Source organism: Gorilla gorilla, chromosome 4 (assembly GCF_029281585.2).
Source record: "Gorilla gorilla gorilla isolate KB3781 chromosome 4, NHGRI_mGorGor1-v2.1_pri, whole genome shotgun sequence".
NCBI classification, from domain to species: Eukaryota; Metazoa; Chordata; class Mammalia; order Primates; family Hominidae; genus Gorilla; species Gorilla gorilla.
In genome coordinates this window covers 32749557-32763144 of record NC_073228.2, presented here as the reverse complement: position 1 = coordinate 32763144, position 13588 = coordinate 32749557, and the positions used below count along the sequence as shown (strand labels likewise).

General features: G+C 42.7%; 1 protein-coding gene across 1 annotated transcript in view; it reads left to right on the top strand.

Moving 5' to 3' along the window:
- Positions 1-3969: 3969 nt before the first annotated feature.
- Positions 3970-13588, top strand: part of YPEL2 (yippee like 2) — a 111306-nt gene continuing 101687 nt past the window's right edge. Inside the window, exon 1 of the mRNA XM_055386728.2 lies at positions 3970-3989. The gene's annotated coding sequence lies outside the window, so the exon portion shown is untranslated. The remainder of the gene's footprint in view (positions 3990-13588) is intronic.

Sequence of the window (13588 nt, the reverse complement as noted above, 5' to 3'; positions counted from 1 at the left end):
TTTGGATGTGCATATATATAAACATCTCAATGCCTTAAGGAGCAGTATTACTGCCAGCATGTCCCACCTCCAGCCCTAAGGCGGTTTTCCCCTATCTCAGTAAATGGAATATACAATCGGCTTTTCACTGAGACATTCCATTGCCCAGGGACAAGCAGGAGACCGAAGCCTTCCTCTTATCTCAACTGCAAAGAGGCGTTCCTTCCTCTTTTACTAATCCTCCTCAGCACAGACCCTTTACGGGTGTTGGGCTGGGGGATGGTCAGATCTTTCCCTTCCCACGAGGCCATATTTCAGACTATCACATGGAGAGAAACCTTGAACAATACCTGGTCTCTTTCCTAGGCAGAGGTCCCTGCGGCCTTCCGCAGTGTTTTGTGTATCTGGGTACTTGAGATTAGGGAGTGGTTTGAGATTAGGGAGTGGTGATGACTCTTAACGAGCATGCTGCCTTCAAGCATTGTTTAACAAAGCACACCCTGCACAGCCCTTAATCCATTTAACTCTGAGTTAACACAGCACGTGTTTCAGGGAGCACAGGGTTGGGGGTAGGTTTACAGATTAACAGCATCTCAAGGCAGAAAAATTTTTCATAGTACAGAACAAAATGGAGTCTCCTATGTCTACTTCTTTCTACACAGACACAGTAACAATCTGATCTCTCTTTCTTTTCCCCACAATCTTCTGGAATTATATGTTGTATGAATTATATCTTTTTTTTTTTCTTTTCTGAGACAGAGTTTCACTCTTGTTGCCCAGGCTGGAGTGTGCAATGGCTCAATCTTGGCTCACTGCAACCTCTGCCTCCCAGGTTCAAGCGATTCTCCTGCCTCAGCCTCCAGAGTAGCTGGGACTCCTACAGGCATGCCCCACCACACCCAGTTAATTTTGTATTTTTAGGAGAGACGGGGTTTCACCATGTTGGTCAGGCTAGTCTCAAACTCCTGACGTCAGGTGATCCACCCGCCTCGGCCTTCCAAAGTGCTGGGATTACAGGTATGAGCCACCGTGCCCGGCCTGTATGAATTACATCTTAATCTATAAATATTTGAATCTCCTGTATGTCCAAAAATATCATAAGTCAAAAGACAGGGAAAAATATTGCAGCACATTTGATAGTTCATAAAAATGAAGAAGGAACTGATGAACAATCCAAAAATAATACAGGAGGCCAGGTGTGGTGGCTCATGCCTGTAATCCTAGCACTTTGGGAGGCCGAGGTGGGCAGTGAGTTCAAGACCAGCCTGTCCAACATGGTGAAACCCCGTCTCTACTAAAAATACAAAAATTAACCAGGCATGGTGGTGTAATCCCAGCTCTGGAGGCTGAGGTAGGAAAATTACTTGAACCCGGGAGGCAGAGGCTGCAGCAAGCCGAGATTGCGCCACTGCTCTCCAGCCTGGGCAACAGAGTAAGACTCTGTGTCAAAAGAAAAAAAAAAAAAGTAATAGGGGAAAATAATATAAATAGGAAAGTTAGTGAGAAAAACTTCTAAAATAAATCTCTTGTTATGAACCAAAACTTTTTCAGTTCTAGGAAATCAAATATGAAAAAGAAAATATATATATATATACCAAAAGTTTTGAGGGCAGTTAATCTTCAGAATGTGTACTTACTGCTTCTCTTCCTCAGAGCCTCCGGGCCTACTTAGTCCTGTAATTGCCCGATATCTTTGCCATTTTACAGCCTGGTTTGTTTATTTGTTTTGAGACCAGATCTCACTCTATTGCCTAGGCTGGAGTTCAGTGGCATGATCATAGTTCTCTGTAGCCTCAAACTCCTGATCTTAAGTGATCCTCCCACCTCAGCCTCCTGAATAGCTGGGACTACAGGCACACGCCATCATGCCCAGCTAATTTTTCTTCTTTTTTGTAGAGATGGGGGTCTTGCTATGTTGTCCAAGCTGGTCTTGATCTCCTGGCCTCAAATGATCCTCCTGCCTTGGCCTCCCAAAGTGCTGGAATTATAGGCATGTGCCACTACACTTGGCCAGTCTGGTCAGCTTAATTAATTGGAACCTTGAGTTAATGAGATGTTGGTATGACTTTGATCCACATTACAATTTGTCACTTCTTGCTGAGAAGAACTGTTCTATATCACTGAACTCTGGCAATCTGCCTTCACAAACGTGTGCCATTATTCACAGGAAACCAGAGAGAAATGGTGCAGCTGGCTCATCGTAAACTGTTGAGAAAATCTGAAGCACAATATCCAACTGATATTGTCAGTAAAATCATCTTCAAAATAAAAGGTATCATATTGGAGTGACTTTTTCCCTCAATGTGCACATCCAATTTTCATTAGTTTAGTAAACACATATGGAATGTCTAATGTGTACAAAACTTTGAAATTGGGCCCTACCCTCAAGAAAATCTTTTTTTTTTTTTTTTTTTTTTTGAGACAGAGTCTCGCTCTGTTGCCGAGGCTGGAGTGCAGTGGCGTGATCTCGGCTCACTGCAACCTTCACCTTCCGGGTTCAAGTGATTCTCCTCCCTCAGCCTCCCAAATAGCTGGGATTACAGGCATACACCACCATGCCTGGCTAATTTTTGTATTTTTAGTAGAGATGGGGTTTCACCATGTTGGCCAGGCTGGTCTCGAACTCCTGACCTCAGGTGATCCTCCTGCCTTGGCCTCCCAAAGTGCTAGGATTACAGGCATGAGCCACCATGCCTGGCCAGAAAGCCATATTTTAGAAGAAAAGACTTAGAATAAGAGCTTAATGGCCTAAGGACAGTTTCTAACTTGTCATCTTATATTTAGTTACTAACCTACTATTAATCCATAAGTTATACTGAAAGTAGCTACGTAAGAACTAATATTTATATAGCGAATTATTCCTTCAAGCAAAATTAAGTGTCTTCTGTGTACCAGGCACTGTCCTAGAGGTTGAAGATTTAATAAAGAATAAGATGCAGTCCCTACTTGCAAGGGATTGATGGGCAATTACACTTTGTAAGGCATTATATATATTACCTTACTTTATTCTTCATTCTAGGCATTAAGAGATAGAGCAGGCTGGACGCTGTGGCTCACGCCTGTAATCCCAGCACTTTGGGAGGCCGAGGTGGGCAGATTACCTGAGATCAGGAGTTTGAGACCAGCCTGACCAACATGGAGAAACTCCATCTCTATTAAAAATACAAAAATTAGCTGGGCATGGTGGCACATGTCTATAATCCCAGCTACTCAGGAGGCTGAGGCAGGAGAATCGCTTGAATCCGGGAGGCAGAGGTTGCAGTGAGTCAAGATGGCATCATTGTACTCCAGCCTGGGCAACAAGAGCAAAACTCCATCTCAAATAAATAAACAGAGAAATAAAGCCTCAAGAGTTCCAAGAATTGCTCAAGGTTGATCATCAAATAAATCACACAGTGGAGTTTTCTGATGACATAGCTCATGATATATACAACAAGGATTCATATTTTGTACCTAAATTTAGAGAGAGCCTGGAGCTCTGATTTCTTTCTCTATATCTCCTTCCCTTTTTATGCTAGACATAAGGAAAATTTTATTCTGATAGTAAGTACATTTGTACTTGATATTTTTGAGAACTGGTGGTGTTCTGGCTATTTCTCTCTTGAGACTACTTAGGCAACAATCTTAAAAAGATTTTAAATGATATCATAAAACTCCAAAGTATTTTTGTTGAAATTTCTGTGTCACAAAACTGAAGTAAGCATTATTCAGTAGAGCAGAGATTTCTTACATTTTTCTGTTTGTCTAAAATATGTAGAGCAGGTATATAAATTCCACTTTCCTTTGGGTACTGCAGTGAGGTACAGAAAGACCTTTTATTACACCGAGCTTCTGGAGCGCCGGAAACTCATCTTATCCACCTCTATTTCCATCTTTCCCAACCTGGCAAAATGCATATGAGGCACATGGCAGATGCTCATTAAAACTTGAAGTGGAAAAGAGCAAGAAAAGAGAAACTGAGTTATGGAAAGTCTCTTTTTGGGTGGACAACAACAACAGAATTCTTCAAGGTTAATATTTCAGATAATTTAATTAGTCCCATATTTGCAATTAGAAGAAATAGCTAAGAAATCTATGAACTTCCTTCAGTGTTTAGTGGGTGAAAAGAAAATAGCCTTCTTTGATCGAGACCATCCTGGCTAACACGGTGAAACCCCATCTCTACTAAAAATACAAAAAATTAGCCGGGCGAGGTGGCGGGCGCCTGTAGTCCCAGCTACGCGGGAGGCTGAGGCAGGAGAATGACGTGAACCCCGGGGGGCGGAGCCCGCAGTGAGCCGAGATCGCGCCACTACACTCCAGCCTGGGTGAAAGAGTGAGACTCCGTCTCAAAAAAAAAAAAAAAAAAGAAGAAAATAGCCTCCTTTGAGTAAGAGCACTCTGGTTTTGATTGTGGTTTGGTTTGGTTTGGTTTGGTTTGCTTTGGTTTGGTTTGGTTTGGTTTGGTTTGGTTTGGTTTGGTTTATTTTCTTCTCATATAATCAGCGGTCTTTGGGCCAGGCACGGTGGCTCACGCCTGTAATCCCAGCACTTTGGGAGGCCAAGGCGGGAGAATCACCTAAAGTCAGGAGTTTGAGACCAGCCTGGCTAAATTAATGAAACCCCTGTCTCTACTAAAAATACAAAAAGTAGCCAGGTGTGGTGGTGGGCACCTGTAGTTCCAGCTACTCCGGAGGTTGAGGCATGAGGATTGCTTGAACCCGGGAGGCGGAGGTTGCAGTAAGCCAGGATCAAGCCACTGCACTCCAGCCTGGGCGACAGGGTGAGACTCTCTCCCAATTAAAAAAAAAAAAATTATTTGAGGTCGGGTATGGTGGCTTACACCTGTAATCCCAGCACTTTGGGAAGTTGATGTGGGAGGACTGCTTGAGCCCAGGCGTTTCAGACTTGCTTGGGCAACATAGTGGAACCCCGTCTCCTAAAATATCTATATATTTTAGTGTTTACAATGTGCTAGGTTCTATGGATAAAGTAGTGAAAAAGGCAGACAAGGTTCCTGTTCTGAAAGTCCATTCTGAAATTTTAATCCAACTTGTGTGCAGGTTGACTAAACCACCATTGTATTTTATCTGACTCAGCACGCTTTTTTTTTTTCCAGACGGAGTCTCACTTTATTGCACAGGCTGGAGTGCAGTGGCATGATCTCGGCTCACTGCAACCTCTGCTTCCCAGCTTCAAGCGATTCTCATGCTCAGCCTCCTAAGTTACAGGCATGTGCCACCATGCCTGGCTAATTTTTGTATTTTTAGTAGAGATGGGGTTTCACCATGTTGGCCAGGCTGGTCTCAAACTCGTGACCTCAAGTGATCCACCCGCCTTGGCTTCCCAAAGTGCTGGGATTACAGGCATGAGCCACCACGCCGGGCCTCAGCACTCTTTTTTATTAACTCCCCACAGAAAAGAACAATCTAAGAGCAGAAAACTTGAATGGCATCTGATTTTAATTGATTAAACGGATTAGTATTCCTTTCTTTTTTGGAAAAGCAATCATTCTCCTTTCTCTTGCCTGGCAAGAATAAATGCCAAGTGCTGAAGGTAAAAGCTATACACAGGCAACATTAACCATTTAGTCTCTGTGCTTTTCCATTTCCAGGATGTGTCCTTAACTGCATTTTGGAAACATAAGTTCTTTCAACTGTTATTTCCGCCTTTTATACATCAGTGTAGTATTTATAATATTGAGATGGAAATATTAGAGAGGAGGTCCCACTATGTTGCCTAGGCTTGCCTCGAACTCCAGAGCTCAAGCTATCCTCCCACCTCGGCCTCCCAAAGTGTTGGGATTATAGGTGTGAGCCACTGAGCCGAGCCTTGAGCTGGGAATTGGCTTTTTCTGTAAAGGGCTAGACAGCAAATGTATCAGGTCTTGCAGGCTATAGGGTCTTTGTCACAACTACTGAACTCTGCTGTTACAGTACAAGAGCAACCATAGATCTTGCCTAAATAGATAAGTGGGGCTATGTTCCAATATATATTTGCATTTCATGTACTTTTCATGTGTCACAAAATATTCTTCTTCTTTTGATTTTTTCTAACCATCTAAAAAATATAACATCCATTCTTACAAACAGGTTGGATTTGGCCTGTGAACCATAGTTTGACAGTCCCTGCTACAAAGGACTGGTTAGTTCAGTTAATCAGGATCTGGTGATGAGGCCAAGGCTGTGGATTTAATCCTCATGTGAATGATCAAATTACCTTTGCACTGGTGAACATGTTGCAATCTCAAATTCCACCCTCATTTCTTGCCGGTAACTTGAAGATGTGGGCCATTATTGTCACCAGAAGAAGCCAATAAAAGATGCCATTTCCTCATGCTTCCATTTCTAATATAGCTTACTGACGATTATCCACATTCAGTCACTGGAAAGTTTTTTTGTTTGTTATGTTTTTGTTTTTGTTTTTTTTTTAGACAGCCTTGCTCTGTTGCTCGGGCTGGAGTGCAGTGGTGCAATCTTGGCTCACTGCAACCTCCACCTCTGGAGTTCAAGCGATTTCTGGATAATTTTTTGGCATTTTTGGTAGAGACGGGGTTTCACCATGTTGGCCAGGCTGGTCTCGAACTCCTGACCTCAAGTGATTCGCTTGTCTCAGCCTCCCAAAGTGCTAGGATTACAGGCGTGAGCCACCACACCCGGCCACTGGAAAGTTTTTGAATTCTACTTTTTCAGAGTAGAGTAACACAAATTGTAACATGCTCCTCATCCCCATAATTAGAGCAGCTGTAGGAAAACTGACTCATAAGCCTTTCGGATAATTATCCAAGAAAGTAAAACAGTAAATTTGTTGTGCAAATTTAATATTCATCTTGAACGTTTTTTTGACCAAGATCATATCATTCTGTGAATGCCCTAAGCAATTCCGGTAGCCTTGCTCTGGGAGCAAGAGGAGTACTTTTGTTTCCTGTCTGGATCATTTCTGAGCGCTTTTGAAAGACCCGGAGCTCTATTTACCTTAACTAAGAATTGCAAGATAGCTTTGTGCTGTTTTCATGTGAGAAGGTTTTAGCTTTTCTGCCCTAGATTCTCTTGCTTCTTTCACACCTCTTAATTACCTGCTTTTGAAATGGCTTTGTTTTTTAGGTAAGTAACTGGCCATAGGAGATTTGTGAAATGTGTAGAGCCCTTGGGGGAGATTTGTAAACACAGCCACTCTTTGTCACTTATCATTGTAAACTGGCATTCCTCCAGTAGAAATGACTTTTTGGTTACAGGTAGAAGTAGGTTAAAGGTTGGCAAAGCCTTGTCACATGGAATAGTTCCTAAACTGGATGTTATGGAATTGAGGTTTGGAGGAGTGATTCCTGCTTGTTTCTCTGTGTGATCAATAGTAATAAAAAGTTTGTACGGAAGACCTGGGTTCAAAAAAAGAAATAAAAATTAAAAATTAAAAAAGGCCAAGCATGTTGGCTCACATCTGTAATCCCAGCACTTTGGGAGGCCAAGGCAGGAGAATTGCTTGAGGCCAGGAGTTCAAGGCCACCCTGACCGATATAGTGAGACCCCATCTCTAAAAATAAATAAGTAAATAAATAAATAAAATATCAAAATAAGGCCAGGCGCTGTCGCTCACGCCTGTAATCCCAGCACTTTAGGAAGCTGAGTGGGGTGGGGGTGGGGGGGGGGGTGGATCATTTGAGGTAAGGAGTTCGAGACCAGCCTGGTCAACATGGTGAAACCCTGTCTCTACAAAAAAAAAATACAAAAATTAGCCGGGCATGGTGGTGGGTGCCTGTAATCCCAGCTAGTCAGGAGGCTGAGGCATGAGAATCGCTTGAACCTGGGAGGTGGAGGTTGCAGTGAACTGAGATCGTGCCACTGCACTTCCAGCCTGGGTGACAGGGTGAGAGTCTGTCTCAAATAAATAATAAAATAAAATAACAAAATAAAACAAAAGAATTCCTGGGTTCAATCACATTCTGCTGAAGTCTGAAAACTTAGAATCATACTTGATACTCCCTCCAACCCCCAACCTTTTTTTTTTTTTTTTGAGATGGAATCTCGCTCTGTCACCCAGGCTGAAGTGCAGTGGCAAGATCTCGGCTCATCACTGCAACCTCCGCCTCCGGGGTTCAAACGATTCTCATGCCTCAGCCTCCTGAGTAGCTGGGATTACAGGCACATGCCACCACACCAGGCTAATTTTCGTACTTTTAATAGAGACGGGGTTTCACCATGTTGGCCAGGCTGGTCTCGAACTCTTGACCTCCTGATCCGCCCACCTTGGCCTCCCAAAGTGCTGGGATTACAGGCATGAGCCACCGCGCCCGGCCGATACTCCCTTTTTCTTATACCTCAATCCCATCAAAGAACCTTGTCAGCTCTACCTTCAAAATGTATCCAGAATCCAATCCCTTCTGAGGAGAGCAAAGATCACCTGATGATCAAGCAGGCACTGGGGACAAAAATTCCTTACCTGGAGAATTTAGAAGTAATTAAACTTCCTTTGTATCTAAAGTCTGCATCTGGTTCCAGGTCTCTTTCAAAACAATTTCTAAGTAGCTAGAATTTCTATACATCTCCGGAATGTCATATGGAAAATCATTATGCAATCCTTGCTGACATTAAGGCACCAAAATAGCTACAAATGTAATCATTTATCATGGCCTACTAATATGGTCCAAATTACCCTCAAGCTTCTGCCTTAAGGTCCATAAATATTTCTAAGGAAAATCCAAGTCGTTTCTTGCTGAGGCACCTCGTTGGCTTCTTCTGCAGTGTTCTTTGTTTCTAATACAACTTTCCTTTATCAAACCTGTACTGTTGTCAGTCAATTCTTACCAGACAGCGGGTTGACCACTTTTCGATGCCGGGGCTCTAACACCTCGCCCAGCACCTTCTTACTTCCTACAATGCCACAACCCTTGATAATTAAGAAATGAAAAATAAAAGAAAGAAGTCCGGGTGCAGTGGCTCACGCCTGTAATCCCAGCACTTTGGGAGGTGGAGGCAGGCGGATCACCTGAGGTCAGGAGTTGGAGACCAGCCTGGCTAACATGGTGAAACCCCGTCTCTACTAAAAATATTTTAAAAATTAGCAGGCATGGTGACGGATTCCTGTAATCCCAGCTGCTCAGGAGGCTGAGGCAGGAGAATCGCTTGAACCCGGGAGGCAGAGGCTGCAGTGAACCAAGATCGGGCCATTGTACTATAGCCTGGGCAACAAGAACGAAACTCTTGTCTCAAAAAAAAAAAAAAGAAAGAAAGAAAACAAACGTACTCATCTGAAATAGCTCTTTATACCTTCTCATTATCTCTCACCCTTATCTGGTTTCATTTTTATCCATAGCACATATCACTAGCTGACTTTTTTTATATATTGATATATTTGCTAGTTTTTTATCTGTCTCTTCCCACCAGGATATAAGTCCATAACCATAAGGAATTTGTTTTGGCTACTGCCTTATCTCAGAGCTTAGAACAATGCTTGGCACATAGAAGGTCTCAATAAATATTTGTTAAATAAATGAATTGTTATATTGCAGCTTCAGCTGTGGATCCACTTACAGATTAGTTTTTGTCTGGACATGAAATACTCCCCTTTCCTGATAATAAGCACTATGACTAATTTAAAAGTTGATCACAGATTGCAAAATGGGTTTGGGGACAGTGATATCAATCCATGTGTTGCAGGAACTGAGATTTTATTGGTTGACTTCTGAGCCCAAAGCTAAGAAGGCAGTAGAGTGGAGGAAGAGGAAAATGAATAAGCCATGGTCTTCCTAAGCTAAACTGCTTGTGCTATAGTCAAGGACTTTGACCCTGGAATCGGACAGAATTAGGAAAGCAAATCTTAAGAAATGTGATAGTGCTGGGCACAGTGGCTCATACCTGTAATCCCAGCACTTTGGGAAGCCAAGGCGGACAGGTCACCTGAGGTCAGGGGTTCGAGACCAGCCTGACCAACATGGAGAAACTCCGTCTCTACTAAAAATACAAAATTAGACAGGTGTGGTGGTGCATGCCTGTAATCCCAGCTACTCGGGAGGCTGAGGCAGGAGGATCTCTTGAACCTGGGAGGCAGAGGTTGTGGTGAGCCGAGATTGCACCAACGCACTCCAGCCTGGGTAACAAGAGCGAGGCTCCGTCTCAAAACAAAGCGAAACAAATCAAAACAAAAAAAAAATGTGATATTTACAGGGTGACATATGCAGGTAGAGGAAATGGTCCCTCCGGATCTAAAATGCTCTTTTTGATTTGAAAGATAAAATACAAGGAGAGGATAAGGAATATACAACAAAAATAAATTTGTCTTAAGGTGGAATTTATTTTATTTATGTGTTTAATTGACAATAATTGTACATATTCATGCAGCACATAGTAATGTTACCTTTTTTTCCTTTTTAAAACATTGTTTTCTATCACTTGTGTTTCACACAGGACATAATGATGTTTCAATACATATAATGTATAGCGATCAGGTGAGGATATTAGCATATCCATCATCTCAAACAGTTATCCATCCTTTCTTTGTGTTGAGAATGCTCTATATCCTTTTTTGTGAGACATGGTCTTGCTTTGTCACCCAGGCTGCAGTGCAGTAGCATAATTATAGCTAACTGCAGTCTTGACCTCCCAGGCTCAAGCGATCCTCCCGCCTCAGCCTCTCGGACCACATGTGTGTGCCACAGTGCCTGGCTAATGTTTTTTTATCTTTTTCTTTTTCTTTTCTTCCCTCCCCTGCCTTCCTCTCCCTTCCCCCTCCCTCTCTCCCTCCCTCCCTCCTTCGTTTCCTTCTCTTCTCTTCCCTTCTCTTCTCTTCTATTCTTCTCTTTACTTTTCTTCTCACTATGTTGCCCAGGCCGGTCAATATCCTTCTCCTAACTACTTTACTTGAAACTACATGTTACTGTTAACTATAGTCATCCTATAGTGGTACACTAGAACTTGTTCCTCCTATCTAGCTTTCTATCGCTTCCTTCCTCCTACCTTTCCTGGCCTATAGCATCCTCTGTTCTACTTTTTACGTCTATGAGATCACCTTTTTTTTTTTTTTTTTTAGCTTCCACATATGAGTGAGATCACGCGTTGTTTAACTTTCTGTTCCTGGCTTATTCCTTAACATAATGTTTGAGGGGGAATTTCAATGCAAGAATGTAGATGTGAAAAATGAAATGGGTAGGTACAGCCAACAGTACAGAAAATAGTATGGAGGTTCCTAAAAAAATTAAAAATAGAATACCTTATGATCCAGCAATCCCACTTCTGGGTATATATATCCAAAGGACATGAAATCAGCATGTCAAAGAGCTAGCTACACTCCCATGTTCATTGCAGCACTATCACAATAGCCAAGATATGGAAACAACCTAGATGTCCATCAACAGACAAATTGATAAAGAAAATGTGGTACACAGATACAGTGGAATATTATGGAGCCTTTAAAAAGAAGGAAACCGCCTGGGCACGGTGGCTCACGCCTGTAATCCCAGCACTTTGGGAGGCCGAGATGGGCGGATCGCGAGGTCAGGAGATCGAGACCGTCCTGGCTAACACAGCGAAACCCCGTCTCCACTAAAAATACAAAAAGAAATTAGCCAGGTGTGGTGGCAGGCGCCTGTAGTTCCAGCTACTCGGGAGGCTGAGGCAAAAGAATGGCGTGAACCCGGGAGGCGGAGCTTGCAGTGAGCCGAGATCGCGCCACTGCACCCCAGCCTGGGCAACAGAGCAAGTCTCCGTCTCAAAAAAAAAAAAAAAAAAAGAAGGAAATCCTGCCATTTGTGACAACATGGTTGAATCTGGAGAACATCATACTAAGTGAAATAAGCCAGACATAGAAGGACAAATACTGTATGATCTTACTTATATGTGGATCTAAAGCAGTCTAAATCACCTAAGTCAAACTAACTTGCCTCTGTAACCCTTTGAAAGCAGGGTATCACACATGAATACTTCCAAATGCAAAGTCAATTCTGTGAGTTTCCGTAGTTCACCATTCATCAGGTACTGCTTTTTGCGAGTACAAACATATTTTTCTGCCGGGCACAGTGGCTCATGCCGGTAATCCCAGCACTTTGGGAGCTGAGGCGGGTGGATCATGAGGTCAGGAGATCGAGACTATCCTGCCTAACACGGTGAAACCCGTCTCTATTAAAAATACAAAAAATTAGCTGGACGTGGTGGCGCGGGTCTGTAGTCCCAGCTACTCTGGAGGCTGAGGCAGGAGAATAACCTGAACCCGGGAGGTTGCAGTGAGCCGAGATAGGTCCACTGCACTCCAGCCTGTCTCAAAAAAAATTTTTTTTTTTTGAGCGAGACTCTGTCTCAAAAAAAATTTTTTTACCTACTATAAAATAAAATAAAATAGCCAGGTGTGGTGGGACGCACCTATAGTCCCAGCTACTCCAGTGGCTGAGGCAAGAGAATCCCTGGTTTCCAAGAGTACGAGTCCAGCCTGGGCAACATAGTGAGACTTTGTGTCTAAAACAATTAAAAATAAAATTAAATAGTCAAAATAATAGTAGAAGAGAGTGGAATGGTGGTTGCCAGGGGCTGCAAGGAGGGGAAATTGAGGAGACGTTGGGCAAAGGATACGAAATTTCAGTTATGCAAGATGGATAAGTTCTGGAAGTCTAATGTATAGCCACATGACTCTAGTTAACAATACTGCACTGTATACTTGCAATTTGCTAAAAGGATAGATCTTAAGTATTCTCACCACAAAAGAAAAAAGAAATGGTAACTATGAGAGGTGATAGATCCATTAATTAGCTTAATTATGGTGATTATTTGGATATCCATATATCAAAACATCAAGTTGTACACCTTAAACGTATGTAATTTTTGTCAGTTATGCCTCAGTAAAGATGGGGAAAGTGAAATGAGTGGAGGATTTTGAGAAGTACAGGAGCATGAAACAGTGATAAATAAAAATGCAAACTTCTCCACTATAAACCTAATCAGGATAGGAGTTTGGTGTGGTTGAAAACAATGTTTATGCAAATTTACAAGAAAAAAACAACTCCATTAAAAAGTGGGCAAAGGACATGAACACTTTTCGAAAGAAGACATACATGTGGCCAATAATCTTAGGCCAGGCGCGGTGGCTCACGCCTGTAATCCCAGCACTTTGGGAGGCCGAGGCGGGCGGATCACGAGGTCAAGAGATCGAGACCATCCTGGCTAACACGGTGAAACCCCGTCTCTACTAAAAATACAAAAAATTAGCCGGGCGTGGTGGCGGGCGCCTGTAGTCCCAGCTACTCGGGAGGCTGAGGCAGGAGAATGGCGTGAACCTGGGAGGCGGAGCTTGCAGTGAGCTGAGATTGCGCCACTGCACTCCAGCCTGGGTGACAAAGCGAGACTCCGTCTCAAAAAAAAAAAAAAAAAGAAAAAAGAAAAAAGCTTAACATCACTGATCATTAGAGAAATGCAAATCAAAACCACAGTGAGATACCATCTTACACCACTCAGAATGGTTATTATTAAAAAGTCAAAAAATAACATATGCTGGTGAGGTTGCAGAGAAAAAGGAATGCTTATACACTGTTGGTGGGAGTGTAAATTACCTCAACTATTGTGGAAGACAGTGTGGTGATTCCTCAAAGACCTAAAAACAGAAATACCATTCGACCCAGCAATCCCAATACTGGGTATATACCCAGAGGAAT